The 24,591-nt window shown below is 38.1% G+C and overlaps 1 long non-coding RNA gene across 1 annotated transcript; it reads right to left on the reverse strand.

The window, feature by feature from the left end:
* Window positions 1-1,112: 1,112 nt before the first annotated feature.
* LOC115601696 lies at window positions 1,113-23,401 on the reverse strand. The gene is made up of 4 exons (XR_003989457.1): window positions 23,389-23,401; window positions 13,808-13,818; window positions 8,299-8,303; window positions 1,113-1,183 (listed from the first exon to the last, which is right to left on the reverse strand). It is a non-coding gene; the product is annotated as an uncharacterized LOC115601696 (long non-coding RNA).
* Window positions 23,402-24,591: the final 1,190 nt, after the last annotated feature.

Below are 24,591 nucleotides of genomic sequence, written 5' to 3' on the forward strand. Positions count from 1 at the left end.
TGGTTATTAGGCACTGGTCTTGGAATTGTTTTTGCCTTTCTATTAGATCAGAAATATCAGATGTAGCAGTCAGTTAACTCTGTAGAGGTGCAGTGTATGTTATTACCTGGACCCAGATGAGATTCTGCTGTGATACAGATCTCTATTCTGTAAGCTTAATGTGAATAAGAGCTTTCAATTTAGAAGTAGACTGAAGAGAAATAGCACATACTTAGGAGTATAAAATATTGCTGGATTCTGGGCCACAATACAGTAAGAAGTCCAGAGTGCCCTTTCACTCAAGTGTGATTAAGTGAACTAGTGAATAGCATGCTAGATTAATTCTTGGAATTCTTCAGATCTGTATGAATATATCCTTGGTCTGTTGAGTAAGAAGTTTTACTTCTCATTGTCCTGTTTTGTGGGTTTTCTATGTCTATCAAAATGGTAAAAATATCTTGATAGGTATATTAAAAATATATTGATACCTATTCATGAAGAGACTTATGAAAACAGAAGTATTTTCTTTCTTACTTACAATAATTCTTTATTGTTATGTTGATATACAAAGCCGAAGAGAATAACATACAGAGTCATGTGATTGGTGAAGAAGACAAATGCTGTCAGAGGTACATTTGCTGCATAATCTCATTTGGGTAACTTCATGAGTGATTCCAAAGGAAATAATTTTACCACTTTAATAAAGTACTTTGCCTTTCTTTCAGATCTGCCTTTTTTCTTTTCCTATAAAAGGAATTCATAGATATTGTCAGTGGCAATTCTGTCCCTTCTCCTGCTCTGACTTATGGGAAACTTGTTGTTCAGTTACAGTGCTATTGAGAAAATCAAGGATGCCTTATAGTATGTGGTAATAAAGGAAATAATTGTCAGAGCACACATCTGTGTTGTTTTTATAGAATCATCGTATGGTTTGGGTTGGAAGGGACCTTAAAGCTTATCTAGTTCCAACTCCCCTGCTGTGGGCAGGGACACCTTCCACTAGACCAGGTTGCTTCAAGCCCTATCCAAACTGGCCTTGAACACTGCCAGGGATGGGGCAGCCTCAGCTTTGCTGGGCAACCTGTGCCTGCACCTCACCACCCTCATTGTGAACAGCTTCTTCCTACTAATTGAAATCTACCCTCTTTCAGCTTAAAGCCCTTCCACCTTGTCCTGTCACTACATGCACTTGTAAAAAGTGTCTCTCCAGAATTCCTTTAGGCCTCCTGTAGGTAATGGTTTTGAGGTGTTTTATGGCCATACAAAACATCTAAGCTTTCAAGGAAAGGCATAACAATACATTTTTAATTTACTAAACATTCTAGACTCAGATTCTGCTTTTTCATATGCCAGGGTACTTTGTAAGTAAGGCTTTAATAGAAAGTCAGTTTGGACAAACGCAAACCTGATGTAAGTGAAACGATTTATTTTCAGTTCTTGTGTTGGTAGATGTGTAATACCATTAAAATACTGCATTTGCTGCTTTACATATGTTTGGTAAGAAAGTTAAGGAAGTAGGCTCCCCTGAGAAAATCACATTTATATAGTTGTTTATTGGAAGATCTACTGCACTTTTATTCTTCTCACAGTTCATAATCATAATACTGTTTCCAGCAATTTCCATGAAGTTCTTCAGGAACTTCAGGAAGTACTTTCCTTAGAGGTAATTTTTGTAACTTTAAAATACCCATTATTTTAAATCCAGAGGGCTCTTTGAGTAGACGTGTTCTGTCGGAAGATTCTGTAAAATGTTCTTTTTAGCAAGTAGATAACAGAACAATGTACAGAGTAGCTGCTTTTAAAAAAAACAACTCCATTATATTTCTTTGTCTTTTGTTTGCCTTTTCATTAGAAGAATCAGTAGCACTTAGTTTTAAGTAATGCCTTCAATTAGTATTTAACTGACTATAAGTATCTAATTATATTGCAATTAATTTCTTATCTGAATCACTTAATTGGAAGTGTTACTGAAAAAACTTGGGTTTGGGCAAATTTAGGATAGTAATCAGAGTAGAAGTCTGACAGCAATTAAAATCGAGATAGTTAGGTATACCACCTTGTAGGTATTGACTTCTAGAGCTGCACAGCATCATGTGCTTTCAACAGGGACCCTGGATTTGGTAAATAAGCCAGCATTATTTTTTGATGTAAACCCAATATTTAGGTGCTCTCAGTAGTGCTCAGAGTGTTATGAAATACCTGTTACCACAGAAAACCACATTAAAACCCTTGAAGTAATCACCGGATTAGATAGGAAACAAAATGCAGTTGTCTGATGGTGTTTTGTTGTGAGTCTGTGTTAACTTGGAAGACCTTAATTTGCTTTGTTGTGTCTTGGTCCCTCCTTCAAGCAGAGGCCTCCTCGAGTTGAAGTGAATGCAGAATGAAGTCCACAGGGCTCCAGTTACAAGTCCTAAGCAGAGAACTCATTCAGAAGTAGCTTGTGAGACATTCCCTTGTTCCTATAGGCTTTGAATGAGCTGCCTTCAGCACCTTCCTTCTGGAAGGGGTGTTTTCCTAATGTACTTGCTGCTTTCTGTAACACAGGTGGTTATAACCCAGTAGCTGGCAGCATTCACAGAGTGCAGTAGGTGATGTGACTTGAATCATTACTGTTTGATTTTGGATATCACACCCTCTTTGCCTGTATAGGTTGATAGAAATCGGTTGAAGGTGAGTTACACTATGGAAAAGAAAGTGCTGATGCTTTCAATGAAGTTCAGGTCTTGCTGGGTTTTGTTGCACGGTCACAAGCTTACCTTGGAAGAAGAAAATCTGTCTTCACAAAACAGGTTTCTCTTTAGTATGGCGAGTTTCATTGTGACTGTGGGATAAAGGTTAGACCAAGTTCTGATCCCAGCTTTTTCGAAGGTTCGGGGTGCAGCCTGCCAGCCATCATTACGAGAGAGACTCTGAATTTCTTTTATCATTATGAGAAACAGAGACATGCTCTGAATTTAGTTTGGTATTTTAAGGTGCAGTTAGTGTAAAGAACAAGAAGATGGTAACATCAACTACTTGTGATTCAGAAACAGTGCTAGCAGTTACACAAATGTCCAATTGATTTTTCACTGCTATAGCTGAATACAGCATTTAATCAGTACTATATACTGCTTTGTCAGATACTTCAATAGGAATAGTATACACCAGTGCAGACACCTTTCTTAAACACCACTGATATTTACAATATAATTGAATAATATTTAGTGTTTCAGTTTGAGGCTGTGCTAGATACTGGGTGATTTTACAGCTCTTTGGAAATTGTTATAAACTACTTAAGTATTTTAAAAATTAATTTCAACTGAATGACTTAAGCAGTGGTGGGGCCAGCAAACAGTTGATCTGAATCAAGTTGTAGTAGATGACTAAACACAAAGAAAAAAGAATTCCCCTAAGCTCAAATTAGTTCTTTGGAGTTGAAATATTTGTAGTGGGGAGATGGTTGAATGGCTACCTGTGGGAGGACAGCTGAGAGCTGGGGATGGTAATGCATGTCTCTGTGTGCTCCCTTTTCCCAGCCTGGATGCAGGCTGACCATGATGAGAGCTAGCTGCCTTAACTTTAAATTCTTGTTTTTAGTACACAGCTGCCCATATCAGCTGATGAGCAGATGGTCTGTTGCTGCATGGATGGGAGCCCGAATCTCTGCCCTGAGCCCTGCAGGGAGCACAGCACCTTCTCTTTGGCACTGCAGTTCTGAGATCAGCCTGTCCAGGGTGCAGAACGGAAAAGCATAATTTGTTTAGCAAACAAAGGTCCAGAATGAGACCTTTTGCTTTTACAGAGACAAAGCAATTTAGTATATACAGAAATACTTGAAAGGCTTTGTAACTTCTGGTCAGTGAAGTGTTTTGAGTTAGAAGAAAAATGCTGCATTTAGAACAGTTCTCAGAAACCTATCCTCAAGAGGCTGTTTCATACTTCTAGCTGTTGTCAGGCAGAGCGTAAGAATGTTGGAACACTACAATTCAAAACTTCTATCCACTTCAATTATTTGATGATAATAAATGGAGGGCAGTTTGTTTATTTTGAAAGAACAGATTTATGGTTTTCCCCCTTTTCACATACTTTTTATTTCCATATTGAATTTTACTTTATTAAACAAAACTATAAAGCAGTTCTGTCATTAAGAAGTTGGTCAACACATCTGAAAGTTCTCATTTATATTATACAGATAACGATGAGGCAAACTGAATATGAAAGCAAAAGAGAAATCCTCAAGAAAGAAAGGTGGTTTAGTTGCATCTAGAGAGAAAGCAAATATCTAATTGAAGTTGCTTTCATTAATTGTGGGAGGAAAGGTGCGTGCAGTGTTAACCTGAAATTAATTTCAAGCAAAACATAAAAATTTGACACTTGAAATTTATCTCTATGCAGCACATAATTAACCTGTAGAATTCATCGCAACAAGTTACCATGCAGGCCAAAAGCTTAGGAAGGCTAAGATGTGATTCAGTATTTATACAGGTAGTTAAAATATCCACTGTAGCATTTGCTGGAATATAGATATAAATTTATAGATACATATGTAATAGTTTAAGGCATACAATGTCATAAGCCAAGCAGGAGATGAGAATTTTATGTATACGGTAATATCAATAGCCATAAGGTATTCTGACCTTTCTCAGATGAGGGGCAAAAAAAAGGAACTTCTGTGAAAGTCAGGACAGTTAAACGTATAGCCCATTACTGAATTTTTGTTTCTATATTGTGGAACTTCTTTCTAACCAAAATAAAGCTGTATGCACAAATGCCCATACTTGTCTGCAGTTCAGGGCATTACGAGAAGTGTAGACTCAGATGAGCAGATCCTTGTGTATATGGCCCAAAAAGCTAATTAACACAAATGTGAATCCTTTGGTGACTGGGGTCCTGAAAACAGTACCTGAGTTTGTCACTGGTTTTTGGCATTGTGCTTTCTGTCAGAAAAAGCATGTTTGGAATTTTATGTTTCAAGATGGAAACTTCATGTGCCACTTCTGGCTTATTTGAGGAAAACATGAAGTAGAGGTTTGGATTCTGTGGGTTTGTAGTAGTGTTTGTTTTGTGCAGGGGTCTTTTTGGTTTGTTGTTGTGTTCTCTTTGGTTTAGAATATGTGGTTCTGCAATCAGTAATAATTACATAAACATCCTTTTATTATATTAAAAAGCTAATACAGAACAGAAGAGGTTTCCTAAGATATGCACATTCTCCCTTGTGATGAGACAGTGCATTACAGCACTAATGAGTGTAGTGATGTGTGGTTGCCCATGTCTTCAAACTGTACTGCTATCATGAATCCAGTCCTAAAGATACTCATGGTATTGATCCTGTTGAGGAAGCCTTCCCCTGCAGGGTGATCCATCACTGGCTTACAGCTAGCAGTGTAGTTTTATACCTGTGCAAATGAGAACTGGACCTGCCCTTAAGCGGCTGTGCTGTGGAATAGTCTCTCAAGAGGAGAGGTGTTCGCCTGCTTGGCTGGTACTTGAGAAATAAACTGGTCAAAGAGGAGTAGAGGAGAGTTGTCTGTTGCCCAGAGGGATGGAATATCTTCCAGTTATCTTCATGATTTTAGAGATACAAAAGTGCTACTACAAATGCCTTTCTTTATATGGCTTCTTTGAAAGTTTTAGGAAGTAATATTTTCTGTCTGTGCGAAGTGTTCATACATGCTAGATTGTCAACATTCCAGGATTGGCATCAGTTGAAATGAATGTGTCAGACCATGCTAATGTGTAGTTTAATTTCATTGCAAAATGCTGTTTAGGGGCCAGCAGAACACACTAATGTATTTATCCATTCCTACATGGATATTATCAGGTTAATATAATTAATTGCTTTGAACTTAGAGTTGTCATTGCCCTGTTGTAATTTGATGGGAGAGTGTTGGTTATTGAAGTATTAATTTGATGTAACTTAATTTGGACTGAAGACATTTTATGAGTTACTGTTCCCATAATAAATCATCTACGTGATAATTCTGTACCTTGTGGAAAATGAGCACAAGTTGCTCATCTTATTTGGATGGCTACATTTATGTTTCTTTCCTGAAAAGTAAAATGGTAGCTATACCAAAATAAGGTCAAGTCAGGAGTAGCAGTTGTTACAGATTACTTTGACTTCAGAGAAGTACGTAGACCATGAAAGCGAAGTTAGGATAAAACATGCCTAGGTACCCTTCTGCTTCAGGCTTATTTCTACTCTCTGGGGCTTGAGCAAAATCTTTGGCAGAAGTGAATGGAGTTCCTGTAAGTGTATGGAATCCCAAAGGAAATTCAGAGCACTATTACCTAATGGTGCTTTGCTCTCATACAGGTGGATCCATTCACTAAATTGATGACTCAGGTACATTCTGTTGCAGTATCAGTAATTTATTTTACAGCAGTTTTTTTTGTTATGTGAATGATGTTGGGATAATGACACATCACCTGAAGGTTTCTGTAAGGAGATGCCTTAGTTTTACTGAAATTAGTTACTGTGTTAAAAATACGGCATTGGTCTGAAAGGATGCCTGTATAGCAGAGAGTTTTATATGAACCCTTACTGGGCACAGCAGACCATGTGTAGTGAATGAAATGAGAGTCTGGAAGAGATTTGCAGGAATGCTTTGATTAAATAAAAGTTAATCACTTGAAGACTGGTGATTAAAATGATAATTACCTGTATTTTTTTTGCTACCTGACATTCAAGTGGCAAACTGAATGCATTCTCCAAGCATAAAGTATGTAATCCTATAATTAAAGAAGCATGCCTGAAGGAGTAAGGTGGGTACTGTATGTGTAACCTTACATTTGTTCCAGTACACGCTTGTAAATTTCTCAGGTTTTTTGCTGCTGTCACTAATCTGATGGCTTTATAACCATCAAGCGTGTATAAGCTTGTAGAACTGAGTCTTTGAAGTGCATTTAGATATATATGATAGAACATTTTTTATTCTTTATATATGTATATCTCATATGTCATATTTCTTACCTTCAATTTTCAAAAAAATACTTAAATTGTAATAATTGTGTTTTCAATTACTTGTAATATCAAGACATTTTTTCCTCCTATTTTATTCTTTGTGGAATGAAGGGTGAGAATGGGAAACAACATTTCGCCCCACTGTGTGCTTCTGAAACTGTTGATCTTCGTGTTCACAGTCAGGTTAATCTGTGATGACCCAATAAGATTGTGTCTGAGCTGGGCATGCAGTTTGCACTCGCCTTTATGAGAATGAGGGGGGCTGATTGAAGATTTTGGGACAGGAATGCGAGAAGGGCAGGACTTGCTTTCCTAGTAAACTGTGAATTAAACCTGAGTCTCCATATGTTTCTTGCTGCCCAGTAGTGCTCACCGTCCAATAACACTTGCTGCACAATAACTGTTTCCTAAGAGTTACTCTGTTAGTTGAAATGGCAGACCTGAATATTTGAAACCCACAGGCTGGCTGAAACCAGAGTAAGTTTGGCTTTGTATGCAGACAGCTTTATATGTGTTAAAAGGCATTGGAAAAAGGATGTTACAGGTTTAGAGATTAAGTTAGGAAATTTCAGAAGAAAGAATCAGGTGAAGATGTTACAATTTCCAAATTATTACATCCCTGTCTATGTATGAGACAGAGTTTTCTCTCAGGCTGGAGCAGAACTCAGTCTTGGAAAAGCAGTTGCTTACAGTATTTCTGTTGCTGCTCGTATTTCGAAAATACTGAGTGGTGTGTCAAAATGCAGATTTGAATTATAAAAATGAGATTATATCTGACTTTAGAAAACTGAAATGCAATTTTGAAGAATTGAACTCTGTATTGCTTTTGCCACTAAACTATATATTAAAGCAAGATGTCTCCATCTGCTCACAGAATATGCTGTACATCATTAGACACTCGTGGCTTAAGTTTGCATAGCACCTAAATGTTAAGGGCAACAATTGAAATGATCATTGGGAGCTGAGTGTTTAGCCTGTGGAGTTCTAAGATCCAGTGGCTTGAGTTTATTTTACACCTAGTGTTGGTGTCTGATGTTAGTAGTTTTATTCTTTGTGTCTTTCCACCTCACTTCTATGCATGAAGAAAACAGAACTCAAGCTAGAGTGTCTTTGTGAAGATGAACTAGTATTTAAATGCACTATGGCTGAAACAGTGCAGGAGTCTTTGAAGGAACAATTTTGCATGAGTGTTGAATTTTAAGTGTTCTATTGCTACCACTTACCTATTTCACAGGAAATGTGAGAAGTAAATTAATGTATAAATGTTTGTCAAGGGAAGTTGTGCATGGATTGTATCACTGTGCATGGGTGTGTTTGTGTGAGTGCATCTGAAAGATGCAGATTTAAAATGCAAATAAATTCAGTTTTAGCACTCCCTCTTACAGGGTTCTGTAATATGACTAATTTGAAATAGCTTTTATATAAATAAAACATAATTTCAACCCCATATCACAGATTTGTTTGTTAGAATTATTCTTCTTTGATGGCATTGGAGCATCACAAACTATGTGACTACTTCTGCTGTAGCCATCTAGTCATGTGTTTTGTAGGAACTTTTTCCTTCATTTCACGGTTTTTAGAAATATGACTATTAAATTGAGCATTAAAAAACCTTCTGTCCTTATAGCATAGACATTTATCAAATTGCTCAGTTCCATCTTTTTCTCTTCTACCAGATGTGCCTTCAAATCTTCCTGAAGCAAAAGAAATTTTTTTAAAGTTACTCTTTTTTGATGTATAGCACCTGTATATACCTGTCTAACAGGATATACTATATAAGTAAAGCTTTTTCTTGGTCCATTGACAGTAGGCAGCTGACGTACAGAAGCCTAGTTTCCACGAATGTGTACTGTTCCCAGTGAAGTAGCTCTGGCACCTTCCCCTCTCTCCGGAATGTCTTGCTTCCTCTTCTGTATCATCTACTCTTCCTAACTGCTGGCTGGGCAGCAAGTGCATTGCAATAGCCATAGTCTGTGGCATGCAGTGGGTGAGTAGCTTGGCTCGTTGGTGCATGTGCCAGTTGGCCACCTGCCTGGTGTGTGGACAGAGCACAAGCTGGTGGTTGGCACCTACCTTGTATTTAGGATGGGTAATTTCAGGGGGGCACTCCTTCCTACCCAATTTTCATCAAACTCATGAATCTTAAGTATCTCTGAGATTTACTTAACCAACAGATTAAAGGCATCAAGACAATATGTAACTCAGTTCCCGGTGCTTCATTTCCTTAAAGAGGGACATGCACACGTATGTGTGAAGCTGCTTTTCCTTTGTGAAATTTTTGAACTTGTAAGATTTTGGAACTTCTTCTTTCCAGTATTTTGGAACTGCTGTTAGCCCACACACAAACAGATTTTGATTAAAGCTGAGGTAAAGCACATTTTAGAAACTGCACTTATGTGCTATGGAATTTTGAGTTTGCAGTGGAGGGTGGCTAGAGAATTGAATATGAGAAAGCTTCCATTATTTCAGGAAGCTTCTCAGTAGGTAAGTTTTGTTTTTTTTTTTTTTTAATTGTAGTGGCTTATTCTGTGGTTGTATATTAAAATACATCACATTTAGTCAATGTACTGTGAATTCAAAATGTGTCTATTCTGAGATCTCAGAGTGCTTCTTCATAAGCAAAGTTCTGAAGGCAGAGAGTTCCTCTAGACTGCGGAACCTTTACTGTCTGACGAGTAAGCATGCACAAGTAACTAAATGCTGTTAGGGAAACAAGAATGTCATAGCTTTAAATGCTGTGTTGGTTATGTCGAATTGTTTGTGTAATTGGATTCTATGACAGTGCAGTTCTGCCCTCACCTTAAACACTGTTCCTCTCAGAACAGCTCTGCAAATGAATGAGGTATGATAGATTGTTGGTAGACATTTTCTCAGTGAATAGCATTAATTGAAGACACACTTGTTATTTTCTAACTGCGCCTCAGGAGCGCTGTCCTGTAGATGCTCTCTCTTAGTCTTGAACTAAGTTCTGACTCTCGTCAGAATATGTACAGGCTGATGTTCCAAACAGTCAGTGACCCAGAGCAAACAACGCAACAGGAAGATTGCAGAAGAACAGACCAGCTGCTGCTGGTGAGGAAATCAGTGTGGCTGCCGTTAATAATTTCCATTTTTGCATCACTGGTGTGCTTAATCATAAAACATATAACCGATTTGTCTAGATGATGGAGCGGGCTCTATGTGGCATCCTTTGAGCAAGATGAGATGTCTGAGAACGGTTAGATCTGGAGACATTCCAAACCCACCTGGGTGTGTTCCTGTGTAACCTGCTCTAGGTGGCCCTGCCTGGGCAGGGGGTTGGACTAGATGAACTCCAGAGGTCCCTTCCAACCGTAACGGTTCTGTGATTCTGTAATTAGTGCCAGTTCTGAAAACCTGGTGTTCTTCCCTCACCCCCTGCCTTGTGTTTGAACAGTATTATTTGCACATGGAAATAGAGATTCTAGTGGCCCTGTCTATCATAAAGAATCTACATTTTCAAGTAAGCCTTGAACAGTTTCAGGAATGCTTTCACCAAGTGCTTACAGTGTAAGTTATTGATTCAGAGGACAGTAGGGCATCACTGATGGGCATTTCTGGAAAACTTGCTCCTCTGACCTGGAAGTAAAATCCTCCATTTGATGCTGTATTGAAGGATGATGATTAGTTATATGCGGTGTCCCCGCTGATCTTAAATGACCAACTGCCTGAGGAGATTTCCTGATGTGCCTCTCAGAAAAGAAGGGTGTGTTACTCTATATTTCTGGTAAGTGGATGTATGACAGATGTGGACATTCTCAGCTTTCTTACCATTAAGTATAGTCTTGAGTCTGGCTACAATAAGAAGTCCTTGCCTTGTTAGTGGGCTTATCTACTTAATTGGCAAGTTCCCAGATAAGCTAAGAACTCGGGTTTATTTGGGAATAGTTCTTCACACTGAATTTCAAGAGCTCTGCTCCGGTGTGCGTACAGTGTGCCGAGTGCTTTTAATGTTTGGCCAGTTGCTCCAGTGTGAAAATAGGAGCTGAACGCTTGAAAATTTTGGTGTGTTTCATCCAGTTACAGTAAGAGGCATCCACAAAGCAATACATTTCACTGAACTTACTTGATGAGTTCCTCTGCATAGCCAATAAAATAAAATACTGTGAAGAAATTGTATTACGTGTTATGTAGTGGCAGTATTTTCTTCAACTCCATTTTTCATGAGGAGAGCAAGGAGAGAATGGTTTGATGGGTGGCTGTGTTTGATTTTTGGTATTGTTGCATTTAGAACATGAGCTTTTAAAGTCATCTGTGTAAGAAAGATAGGCAACCCAAGGTTTATATATATATATATATACAGTATTGTATTCTTTTTCTGCAAAGCAAACAACCAAACATAATGAAAATTTTACATCAAGAGGAGCTGTAAAAGATAACCAAAATATTTTACAATATTGATAATTGCAGAGCAGTTTTTAACATAGTACTCATCTGCCTGCCATGCTTTTCCAACCTGTTGTTTGTCTTGACAAAATGGAGTTGGCAATGGCAAAATGTTTGAGTTAACTGGCCATTTCTTTCATCATACTAAAGTTTTCCAGCTGCGGTGGTGACTTCATGAGTGGTGTAGAATGTAAATGATAATGCTCAAGTCCTTCCATGCAGGGATTCTGATGAAAAACCACTGTTCAAATGTTGTAAAGAAATTGATGCCATATGTTGTGGATATCAAATATCCTTGCCAGCTGTAGATTAGTGAACACCCTGTGTTCTATTACATTAATTGCAAATATTTCTTCTTAAAGATAGCATTTCTTAATATATTTATAGTCCATTTGTTTTCATAAATATTAATTTTACTTCAGCATTTGTCTGAACAGCCAGACTTCAATGGATTGTAAATCTGCTGTGTTCTTCCCTTTTAAATTGCGCATTTTAACTGTCAACCTTGTGTTAGCATTGTTTAAGAAAGGAAGAAAAGGTTGTCTTGTCTGTATTTTTCCCCACTCTAAAAGTTTTGATGTATTTCTTTAAGATAATTTGAGCTTTTTTAGTGCCATGGGCATATGTAAATATATATATTTTAATGCTGAGTTAAGGAATGTTTGCTTTTATGAATTTTATTCCACCTCCACTAAGCAATACTGTCTGCCCTGTTCCAGTGTATTCTAATAGATTCTTTTAGGAACCCATAAATCTGAGACAACTAATTTACTGCCTGGATTTGCTGTATGTCCTCTTATCACTGCTGTGGCTGCTGCATGGTGACATTTCCCTTTCATTCAATAGAAAACAACAGTTTTGTTGTTGTTACTATTATTTCATCATAAATATTACTCAATCTTTTACGGTCTTGTCTGCGTGAATATTTAGCCTCTGTTCTTGTTTCATTTACCCATTTCCTAGCAGTTCTTTTTTGTTGTTTTGCTTTTTGGGCTTTTTCCCCCTGAAGTAAAATCTTATTATTGGCTTTGTAACTATTAAATTGAACAGATTGACACGTAGGGCCAGTAACTGTAGGATGAAAGTAACCTCTCCAGAGCATGCAAGAGATTAATATCTGTGGGGGTATTGCTGCTCATAGCACAGTACTGTCTTTCTCAAATTGGAAAAATTACCTCCATGTGTAAGATGTTTCCAGAGTTCCTGTCTGGATGCAGAGTTAGTGCCCTGGCTTCAAGCAGATTGACTTAAATCAGCTTTACCACCAAAAATGAGACTGATTGTTATGTCGGAACTCTGTTACTAAAGTTAGCTTTTGAATGCTAAAACTTGTGTAAGTAGCTGGTAACCAGATTCTGCTGTAGCTTGGTGGAAGCCTGTGGTAGATAAGGATTTAAAGAACTGTATAAAGAACTACAGTATAGGAGAGATTACTCGTTCTTGGAGCCCACCCAAGCAGTTTACAGATGCTTCTGTTTTTAGAAATTGAAGTTGGAAATTCTTAATGGTGTATTTCTCTCCTTTAAAGTGCTCTTTGGTACATGAGCTGTCCTGCTGAGAACAATCAAAGCAAAAAACCAGTTTTCTTAGGTTCTGTTTGTAATCATATTCTGATGTTGATTTGTTCCAGCAAGCACCTGTTAACATTACACAGGTTGCAAAGGACTCATGATACCACATCTCTGCAGTGCACTCCAAAATGTTTAAGAATAATGATTTAATGTTGCAGATACACAATTAATAGCTTTGAGAAAGTCACTGGAAAGTAATTTTCCAGGGAAGCACAAAGTTTAAAAGAAAAATCATAGGGACTTGTTTGGACTTGGAGCTTGATATGCAAATCTGGGCTTTCAAGTGAGGCTGCTATAAATTTGCAGAAGAGTATCTTGGCTTTATGGAATGACCTGTGTTTCCTGTGTCTAAAATAGAGCTTCAGGGTTTTCTGATATGTAGCTAGATGTGTCATACAGTGTCCATGAAGTAGGTGGCAAGGCTCACATTATACGCTTAAGTTCCTTTTAAAGCTTATATTTAGCTAGATACTGTGAAACTTACGGTTTGTAAACTAAACTCTATTTGTTTTACCTTTCTTGATCTCAGTCTGTCCTCTGCATGTGATGCCTTTGTAAGTGATCATTCATCTGAACACCACCTAATACCTTGAACATAGTCTTGAACAATTTTAGATTAAATCCATAAACTTTTTAGTTAGCTCATTGCAGATGCACTGGGCCATATGTATTTTCCTCAGTTATTCTTGTTTACTAATTTCAGCAAATGTTACCGTGTTTTCAGTCTTCAGAATAAGTGGGCTTTTCTTTACATACTTTACAGTTTCATGTTTGTTAATCAGCTCACAGTCACTGCAGGGGTTGCTGGACGTAAAGGATAGGGTTTTGCTGGATGTACTCAGCGTTTGTTTTACTGTTCTCTCATTGCAATCAATTGGCACGTCTGCAAAGAAGAATGAAAGTGAACTTGTAGACATACTTTTTGGATGAATATATTCAGTACTGAAATACTAGTAACTTAATACAGGTATGTCAAAGGTAGCACTCTGTAAAAATGCCTGTCCAGGTGTCAGCTGTGTTACCACAGGTACAGTGCTCAGGGAATGCTTGTAGTTTTAAACTTCAAATTGTCGTATTGCTGTAAGAGTGTTGTTCTGTGTGTGTTAGAATGAAAACAGTTGATTAATATAGCTGAAAGTATGTGTGACAGAAACAGAAAATGTGATGTGCATGTGATAAAGCCTGCTTTTGCTGCATTAAGCTCATACCTTGTTTTCTCAGAAATTACTTTCTTGCATATTCATGTTCTTCATGTACCATAGAATAGCTTAAATAGCCGTGTTCTTCTGTAAGAAGATACAGTATGTTATTAAATTTATCTGCACTGTATCTTCATTAAGATTCTCTGCTGATCTAATTGGAATGCAAAGTTATAGATGCAAAAAACTTGAGCTGGGGAAGTGCCTCCATCTGCTTTTCTTACCTAGAAGAATTAGTATGTTGTTACTCAAAGGTGATAAATACCATAATACAAGAATACAATTTTATTAGAAGGGATAAAAAAGGATGGAGGTAATGGATACGTTAAACTGTGTTCAGTTTTCTGTCATGACCATGAGCTGAGCCACCAGTGCTTTTACAGGAATGCGTGTCTGTCTCCTCTCTAAGGGATCTCTAACCTCAGTATGCAGGCTCCCTCTCAGGCTCTGCACATGTTCTGGCCCCAGTCACTTTACTGTAGTCTCTGGCATAGAAGCATAGCTGGCTACCTGAGCTAGTTACACTCCTCATATTTGCAGAGTTTTTCTGTGGAATGTCTTTATTTATGGTAGGAGATCTCAGGCAAATGTGCTCCTTAAAAGGAGGCTTTGTTACACACTTTTTCCCCATTGTTGTAAAACTGAGTGTTGTACATCTACCCAGAGATATGGTAAATATTTTGCATACCCTCCCTAAATATTAGTGGGTTGGTTTTGCTTTGGATTTGAAATTAAGCATAGAAGAGCAGCTCTATCTAGCTTTCAGGTAGATTACTAGGAGATCCTATAAAAGAACTTTAAAAGTGGTGTTGGAGCTTCGTTTGTGATATTTTTAGGCTTGAAAATATGTTATCTGTTAGAGAAGAAAATATTCTGAGTTTTGTTTCTTTTGTTTCCTCCTTTTGTTTTTTTGGGGATTATGGAGAAGGTAATACGATTCAATGAGGGTTATATATGAGATATAATTAGATTATGCCATCAGGAGGTGGAATAGATATGTTTGGCACATCTTTGTTGTCTGAACTAGTAGGATTTGACTGTGGAGCTATATTGGTCTCCCCCATAAATTGCAGAGTTGCAGCAAGGTATCAGGAAGGCTCTTTATCTTCTATTTGGTGGTAGGAAAAGAGCAGATGAATATACAGTAACACACCCTCCTATGCACAGTGGATGTGTACATGCACACATCCAGATGACTAATTCTTTGTCTCATCTTTCCATTCTTATTTTCTACAGCAGGGGGAATGGGAGGAGAAGGCTGGTACCATATCTAAACCAGAAAACTCACAAATTTTCAGTAGTTCTGAAGTAAATCTGCTCTGTTATTTTACAGAAGAATACCAAAATATTTAAGGAACTGCCAGTGTGTCTTCACAGATATCAACCTTTTTTCTTTAAGGTTTACAAAAGGAAAAATATTCCATGCTGTTTCTGATGCAATGGAAAAAAGAATAGTATGGGGAAAATCTGTGCAACCACAATGTTCATTTCCTTCTTGGTGTTTTTAGAAAGATGCCTGCTGGAATATAATTAAGCTACCACCATTTCACATTAGGTTAATAAGTAATTGTAATGGAGGATAAGGAGGTGAGGAAGTAATGATTAAAATGTGGTTGGTGCTGTCTTCACCCCATAGGTGAATGGCAATATAAGTTTGAAAGCTGAGATTCCAGGAGGAGACGATTTATTTCCACTGTCGTATTTTCTTATTGCGGGTCACTTTATTATTAGTGTCTCGGACTTGCTACTAATTTGAATTCATGTGTCTAAGAAAAAGGAGCTCAATAAAAGGAAAACAGCTATTTCCATATGCAAATCCCTCCTAGTCAGATGAGGAGGTTTCCCTGGCAGCAGAAATGATGCGTTTACTGTTAGGGATGTCAAAAGCATCAGGCCTAGGCAGTAGGATCTCTTGTATGTGCCAGTTAATAGTAGTTTGCCGTGAAAATCAAATGTTAATGGAATAATATGCTCTTAAGATAAGGTGAGAATGGCATTTGTAGGAGTAGCTCTGTAAAGGAAATGACTTCTGCCACTTCTTTGCTGGAAGAACATTACTGACCTTTGAGCTGGTATTACTGGGTTGAAACACCATCTCTGTTGAATGTTGATGAGTAAATGCATAGAAGTAATTTGGGATTTATTTTTTTTTGCTGAAATGTCACTGAACTAAATATGCATTGTTTTCATTTGAATGAATCTGCATTGTCTGATAAAGGAGAAGTGGGACAATTTAAATGCAAAAGTTCTGGTGTGAGTATTGACATTGTATGTGTGTATACAAAACTGAAAACCTTTGTCTCGGGTTGCAAGTATTTCTTAGTACCCTAAAGAGCTGGAGGATGTATCAGTTGCCTTATGCCATACACCCTTGTTGTTTCCACACTGTCACAGTGAATGCAGTAATCCATCAAAATTATTTAGATTGGGTAATGGCTAGTCTAGGAGTTTTGTAACCATCCTTTATATTGTTATAACCAAGGCCATTTTGTCATCAGCTTTTCAATTCCAGAGCCAGCGCCCATCATTCATCTGCGTAACTAAAACCAAGGGTAAGCACATTTCTGCCAGAGTGAGACTGATAATGGTTTCTGTTAAAGTCTTTTTAATGATTCAATTTGGAGCAGTGATTTCCAGAGGAAGGAAGTTCCATTTGTTAAGGGTCTTTTACTTTAGTTCTTTTTATGAAAAACGTACCAGAGAATAAAAAATAATTTTGCCTTTTCCTCAGGCGTGCAAGATAACTGTATATGGAGTAGGAATGTGTCCTTATTCCCCACTGTCAAAAAGAAAAGCTTTGTTAATGGAATAAAATGATGTAACTGCAGATACTACAGTCTCTTTTCCATTCTAATAAAATTCTGGGTCTCCAGATAGTGCATCAGTTACCTGACATTGCTTACGTAGTTTTAATCATGTTTGCATTTCCATATTACCTCAAATTGGAGAACAGTGGCTTAAATGATGGTTTATATAGAGATTTTACCAGCCTGCTGCTACCTACAGTACTACCTACAGTAATTATATCTGTGCCTGAGCACAGGAGTAAGCATCTGAATTTGTCTGAAGCATTCACGTCAAATTTGCCATTACCAGTGGCAAATGATTTTCCAGGGCTAGCAAACCATCTCTGCAGTTCTGCCTTCACACCGTACTGTTGGCAAGTTTTCCTGATCCTAATTTTAGTTCTGTGCAAGTATATAATATGTTTTAAAAACAGGAAAAGAAAAAACCCAAAATAGAGATGTTAATGAGGAGCTTATATTCATGTGGTGAGAAGTGTTATTTACAAGCCATGTAATTTGCTGTAATTCAGGAAACAGAATGCAGGCAGTTGCCCAAACTTGCCTATGAACAGCATGTGATTGGAGATGCTTGGGCTGCAGTAAGTTTAGTCCCAAGTGTGTGGTTTTGGTTTGTTTGTTTTAGCCATTGCTGTGGACAACTGTGGAGCACCAAGATTTCATCTTGAATGTTGACCTTCATTTAGAGGACCCATGCTCAGACAGTGGAGTCAAGATTTAAGGGATTAGGGTGGGGTTTTGTATATGTGTACTCTGTCAAGTGTAAGATGGTATGTTTTATAACATGGGCAATGCCCATATGATAGCTCCATCATTGAAAGCCCATATTTGAAAATTTAATGATTGTGGTAGAGTTTTGCACAGATTATCTTAAGTGGGTAGAACTTCTAATTAAACACATCTCTGCCAGCTGTAAAAACCTGTGTAACATTCAGTTCCAGAAACTGCAACAGCCTTTGTTTTTTAGCAGTTGAAAGCAGGAGGCAGGGTCAGGGGGATTAGTGAGGAGGCTGCACTTCCCTGTTCCCCAGGGCTGGCGGTTCTGCGTTGGCACAGACCACACTGAAGCTTTAGACTGTGTGAAGGGAGCTTCTGATCAGCACATCTAATTCCTGCGTTTAAAGACGCTGTGTTGGTAACACTGTGGGAGTTAGAGGTTTTTTTTGAGGCATCCCTGCCCATGGCAGTGGGCTGTAACTGGATGATCTTAAGGTCCTTTCCAACCCTAACCAGTCTATGTTTCTGTGACACCGTCTAATTAGTGAATTAAGGCAAGTAATTTAATATTAATTTTAGATCATGTAAAGACATAACAAAGTCTTCCCCTTCCTAGGCGGCTGGACTCTTTAAGAGCTAGCTGTATGCAAGTTGTCATGCTTTGAGGTGGCTGAGAGCAATCTGCCTTCAGATGTATCATGGTGTGTCTTCTCAAATCTACTTTAGTGTTTGCAGGTGTCTCCCAAGTTGATCTAAGAAGTTCATTGCTTTCTTTTTGTGACAGCCATAATTATTTGTAAAATGGTGTGTGAAAAACTCACTGGCTTTTTGAGACATGTTACTCAGCAGACTGGATAATGTAATCCTAGTGGTCTCTTTCAGTCTAAAATGCTATAGCTCACTCTTCAGCTGATCACGTGTGAAGTTAAAATCGTATTTCTTTCCAACAGCCACAGTTTGCCTTGTCCTTTGAGATGCAAAGCCTTTGAGGTCAGGAAGTCAGTTGGCCACACAGTTGAGACAGTCACTGATCCTCATGATTGGTCTCCGCTGGAATACGAATCTGTTGCTTCTAGAGCTGCTTGAAAGTGGGAGGAAGGAGGGTGGTTGTGGTGAAGAAATACTTCTTGCCTGATTTTCCACACTTACGAGGGACCAGGCTGTCATCTTTTGTGCCTGGCAGTTATTCATCACATTGTACTTATGGCATCCACAGAAAAATCTTAATGTTTAACGTCTTGATCTCTCTTTTAAAGAATCCCTAAGATGATTCCTGTGCTGATTAGCATCAGTACTTTGTGATGGGTAATGCAACTTCACTGGTAAATAATCTTGTTTACATTTGAGTTTTAACTTGTGTTTTCATAGTCAAAATGTGGGCAAAGGGTATTTCAGCAGAGATGGAGGGAAGGAAGTTCTCTCTGTGCCACAACACATGAGAGAGTTGTGCCATTGGGAAAAAAATCAGTCAAGGGAAAGACTACCAAAGGAGAGCAGACTTGTTTCTGCGTTGGCCTACTTTTCACATTTTTTGACTTAAAATTTATAAATTATTTAGTTCCCTGCATTGCTTTAAACATTATATAAAGGAAAGCTTTATGTGGAAACTTCTCAAAATGTGCATGTTATGAATGTTTGAAAGATGAGCAGTGTTCTGCAGCCTGTCGTCCTCCAGCAATTTGTTCCAGGTTCAAAATCACAAATGCACTTCCTTTTTCTCTGTTGAACAACTGCTTCTCAGACTGTTCATTGTGTCTTTGCATATCTGCCTTCAGGATTGCAGCTGTCCTCCAAGTAAATTGAATAGGTTCATTGCTTTTCATTTGTGGCAGTGTGGCAGTGCATTCTCATCTCTGATCACCTCTTGTTCTACACTCTGCATATTTCTTGTTGGTTCTCTGTCACAGTCAGCTTTCTGCTGGTCATAGCAGCTTTCTGCAGCTAATTTCCTTTGGGTAGCTGCTTAACTTGGTAGTTACTCTCTGAACCCTGACCACAATTCTTTCTTGCTGAATTTGCCACTGTCAGGATTCTCAGTACTTCCTCATGCCTCATCAGTGCCTGTTCACAACTGGTTAGACTAAGTGATGTAGCACTACCTCTTTTCTACTTTCCTATTCGCGCACCCAGTGACAATAGCTTTGGACAGTAGGTTATTTTATAGCAGAACTTTCGTACAATGCAGATGAACCATGAAACCTCTATCTTTAATAACGGTGTTGAGGTTTTGAGGGTGTTACTGGTAAATCACCCAAAAAACAATAGGGAATCAAATTATCTGTGTCTTTGCTTGAATGTATCACATGAGCTCAGCTGTTTTTTATGGACTTTTTCTCATTTGAAACAGACTTTTCTGTTTGTGCATAAACATGGCACCATCTTTTACTTTCCTTCTTTTATTGCTCTCTGTGGATTAAATGTTTTGTTTTCTGTGGCTTCACAGGTTTTGGGTTTCTTTCTTGTGTTCAGTGCTACACAGCCTTTTGCCTTCCGTTTGCCAGTTCTCTCAGTTGTGTAACAAGAAGGATCTATGTGTGCATGAGTATATATATCTGTACAGTTCATTGAAAATACAAGTAAATTTGATATCAAATGACCATCCATGTGTTCCATAGAACAAATTACTATTCCCCCACATTTCTGTCTTTCTTACTGTACTGTCATAATTAATAAATAAGACATGATAGGGCATGAATTGTGGGGAATTAGTTTATACGTGTTAGCTGTGAATCTGACATCTGAATGCAGTCAGCAGAGCCATACATGCTTTGACAGGATTCTTGTGCAAGCCCAGCAGTCTAAGATTATAAAATACATAAATACATGTACATGTTTCTATACTTCCCCTCCTTCCCAAATTGGAAGTAACTAGGTAGTCACTGATTACAGTTCCATGGTCCATTTTTCTCTGTGAGTTCTTTGGGGGGTTTGTGAGTTCTCATCTAGCCAGTACAATTTTCAACTCTGTAATGAAATGAACCATTTACAGTTGCAGCTCAGAATTCTTACTAGATGGTCATGCCTCTAGATTTCTTCTGCCTGTTTTATAACAAGAAATATTCTGGTGGCCTGCATGATTGCTGACAGCTTTGTTGTGAGCTTTCTGACAGTAATAAAGAAGCCCCTTCAGTACAGCAGCTAATTCAAGATTTATGAAGCATGTGGAATGCTTTTTGCTCATGTATATAATCCTAAAGCAGAGTCTGAATACAGGGAAATTGAGGAGGGCATTGCCCCTCATTTCGTCTGGTGGATCATAAACCATCTGCTGTTAGGAGCGCCATGCCACCAGAGAGGCTTTTCCAATCTAGTAAGTCATTTTCAATCATACATATAAACAATGAGAAGGCGTGAAGGATGAAGAATATCTTCCCTAAAATTTGTTCTGTCAGTGTTTTTCTCCTTCCTGTTGCAGGTCTTGTATGTTTTCTCTTCTGCCTCTTCATGCAGCTGCTTCAATCTTAATAAAGTACTTCCTAATATATTTTCTTACTTTGGGCCTTTAAATCATATATTAGTATTCAGGTTGGTTTGTGGATGAATAGGCCTTTCAAAAGCATTCAAAGTTAAGATTGCAAGTGTCAGTTTTAAGATTTTGGCTATTTTGTGAGTTTTGAGAGTTTCACTGTAAAATCTTGATAAAGATTCATGCTTGATCGTTGTTTCTGTATACAGCAAAACTAGTGAAATCTGGTCTCATAAGCTTCGGTTCCCTAAATCTCTGACTCTTCCTCCTTGATTTGCTTGGGCAAATTCTGGTACATGCTGAATATGCACTGGATGAACCACTCTGTAAAAACACTTTGGCCAGATAGCTGCTGTGTCTTGCAGTGGGTAGAGGGTTGAGGTACTATTGCCTGAAGGAAGCATCTGACCTGGAGGCAACTTCAAGTTTAACAGTGGAAGTTTGTCAGAAGTATGAAACTTGAAACATATTGGGAATCACTAATGTGAAAAATAGTTCATTGCTATATTGCCTTTATCACAGTGAGCAGTTGTACTTTTGTTCCATCCTGCTCTTTCCCAGGGGTGTATTTTACTCCTGTCCAGGCCTTTTGAAGGATTTTGGTCTTTTCTTTCACTGGTGGTGTGTTTCCTGCAAAAGTTTGGGGAGAAAGTGTAATCCTGCAGACAGCAGTGGTTATTCCTGCTAAGTTTATTGGACTTGGCATCTGTAATTTTGGAGTTTGGGGGTTGGACTCAATAACCTTAAGTGATTCTGTCCTGTATTACCTTGCCATGTTCTAATAATTCCAAAACAAATGAAGATGCAGACAGGTTTTTCCAGGCTGCATGGGCTAAAATTGCTGTTAAGCTTATCTTCTTTTCTGCGTATTGCATTTTCATTTCCTTCAGTTTTGTTCTGATTTCAGTGTGCCATGGAGCCTTTCTTATTTTATGACTAAAAGGGTACATTACTCGATAAAGTGAACAATTGTACTAAAAAACCTGTCTCTCTCTTACCCAAGCTTCTGGTTCGAATCCCATGGTGTGAAGCCCTCAAACTCTTTCATAACCTGGTTTTAAAGGATGTGTTGTGTGTTCACGGCATGCTGCAGCCTGTGCATCTCAAATGGAGGGACTTCTTTAAGGCTGAGTAATTTAAGGTGTAATATTTGGATAGGTAGCCTTTTCTTAGCATTTTTCTGCAAGTGGGCTCTGGCAGCACCTGAATGTCCTTCTCAGAGTCCTATTTTACATGCCCAGCTTTGTGAATTAGGTACAACCCTACTGTATAAGGTTGTCAGCTCAAAAAGTCCAATATTGAAGCAGTGTTCTGTCTTTTAAATTTCTTTTACAGATCTGGGTCTCTGCATGAACAGTTACATTACTGGGAGTTGTGTATCTCTATAAACTAGGGACATATGTTCCTGGACATGGGTGATGACTCTTATCGTGGGCTGTGTGTGGAAAGAACAAATGAAGTGTCATTAGTCACTAGCATGTAAAATCTAGTATAATTTCATTGTAAGACAAAATCAGAAGGCAAGAACGCTTTTTGGTGCTTGGATTGACACGATAGTAAGGGAGAACAGATACCATGTGTTAATTTGTTAAGGGAACATGTTCCACAGGCAGTTTGGTCATCAGGACAAACTTGTTTTCCCATGTGTTAGTTTTGTGTCATCTCAGTTTCAGCTGTGAGAATATAGTCACAACCAATAGGTGTAACTCAGGTCAACCTGTTTTCTTTGGTATGGATTTTTTGGTGCAGTATCAGGATGAGAAGTTTTGGGTGGTATATAGTGAATTTGAGGTATTTGGTTGCTGCTTCCAAGTGCGGCTCACTACCACTCAGTTACAGGGTTAAGGGGAATTTCTAAAATACTTTAAAAGACATTTGAATTTGGAGTACAAGTAACTTTTAACCATATTACATTTGTGTTGTAGACTGTGGTTTTGAGTTCTAATTTAAAAATACATAAACATCTCAAATTTACTAAAACTTCTTTTGGTTTCTGTTTTGGGAGGATATGCAAAAAAAGGCACTGAGAGAGTTCTTTGTGTGCACAGCTGAGCAAGGAACTGAATATTAAAATATGGAAGCAAAAGGGGTATTGGCTGTTAAATATGAGTGTAATGGAAGGGTTTTGATGTAATTCTGTAAGCTATGTACATGACTATGCAGATAATTCATATTTTAATATTGATGGCAAACATTTTCACACTAAAATATGTATGGAAAAAGGGAAATTGACTATTAAAGATGTATGTAAAGAGAAGAATGTAAATGATATTTGGAAAGGGATATGCCAACCATGATCTACCCTGACAGCTTTTCTTTTTAAATTTGCAAATTGGAAAGAATGAAATCAGATTACAAGAAAAACTGTTACGTTCTTTACTAATGTACAAAATATTATTCAGATCAGTAGAAGTCCTTTGTTGCTAATACATGCCAAATTAAATAATAAATGGAAATGTGTTGAGCAGTCATACTGCAGAGAATAAGAGATTGAAATCTAACTTAAATTGAAAAATAGCCCTCCCTGCTCTTGCAGAAATTGCTATGGAGTGACAATCGTGCAGTGGGCAGTTGCTGAATGTCCTTAAACTTGGTGTTCGTAAGGGTTGTGTTCAGGTTGATGTCAGTGTTATCCAAGAGCTGCATGAACTTTCTGTCTAAAGCTCTGATTCACAAATTTACTTTTAATGTAATCTTAAGTTGACTTTGGTCTAGTAAAGAATCAGTGTGTCATGCTCTGAGCTCTCAGGTCTTATGTTCATACTTACTTGCTTTTCTAAATTAGGATGAGGTGGTGTATGATCAGTGAACTGAAAAGGCAGATGAAATTTGAAAGCTTTTACTTATGCGCTATAGGGAGAAAGTAATGAGGTGTTCTGCCTGAAATCAGATTAATTTAAATGTGTCAAATTGATCTACAGAAATTTCTTATCAAAATACCAGTGAAGTGAATTTTACAAGATCTCTGATCAGTACATGTAACTTTTACCAAAGTTGTTCTTCCACCCAAGGTTAAATACTACTTTTTAGTAATAAAGACTTATTTGGTATTAAATACGGTACTCCTGTCTATACGACACATTAACTTTGTGTTAATCACACAGAAAATGTTTGAGCACATGTTGAATTACCACTGTTCACATGGTAAGATGTGTGTATTTAGTGCCACAATGCAAGCTATGTTTAGAAGTGATTGAGGTACACAGATTCATAGAATGGTTATGGTTGGAAAGGACCTTAAGATCATCTAGTTCCAACCACCCTGCCATGGGCAGGGACACCTCACCCTACACCATGTCGCCCAAGGCTCTGTCCAGCCTTTCCTTGAACACTGCCAGGGATGGAGCATTCACAACTTCCTTGGGCAGCCTGTTCCAGTGCCTCACCACCCTCACAAGGAAGAATTTCTTCCTTATATCTAACCTAAATCTTCCCTGTTGAATCTGCTACCGCTTGTCTTATCACTGCAGTCCCTAATGAAGAGTCCCTCCCCAGCATCCTTGTA

This window comes from Strigops habroptila, chromosome 2 (assembly GCF_004027225.2).
Source record: "Strigops habroptila isolate Jane chromosome 2, bStrHab1.2.pri, whole genome shotgun sequence".
NCBI lineage: Eukaryota > Metazoa > Chordata > Aves > Psittaciformes > Psittacidae > Strigops > Strigops habroptila.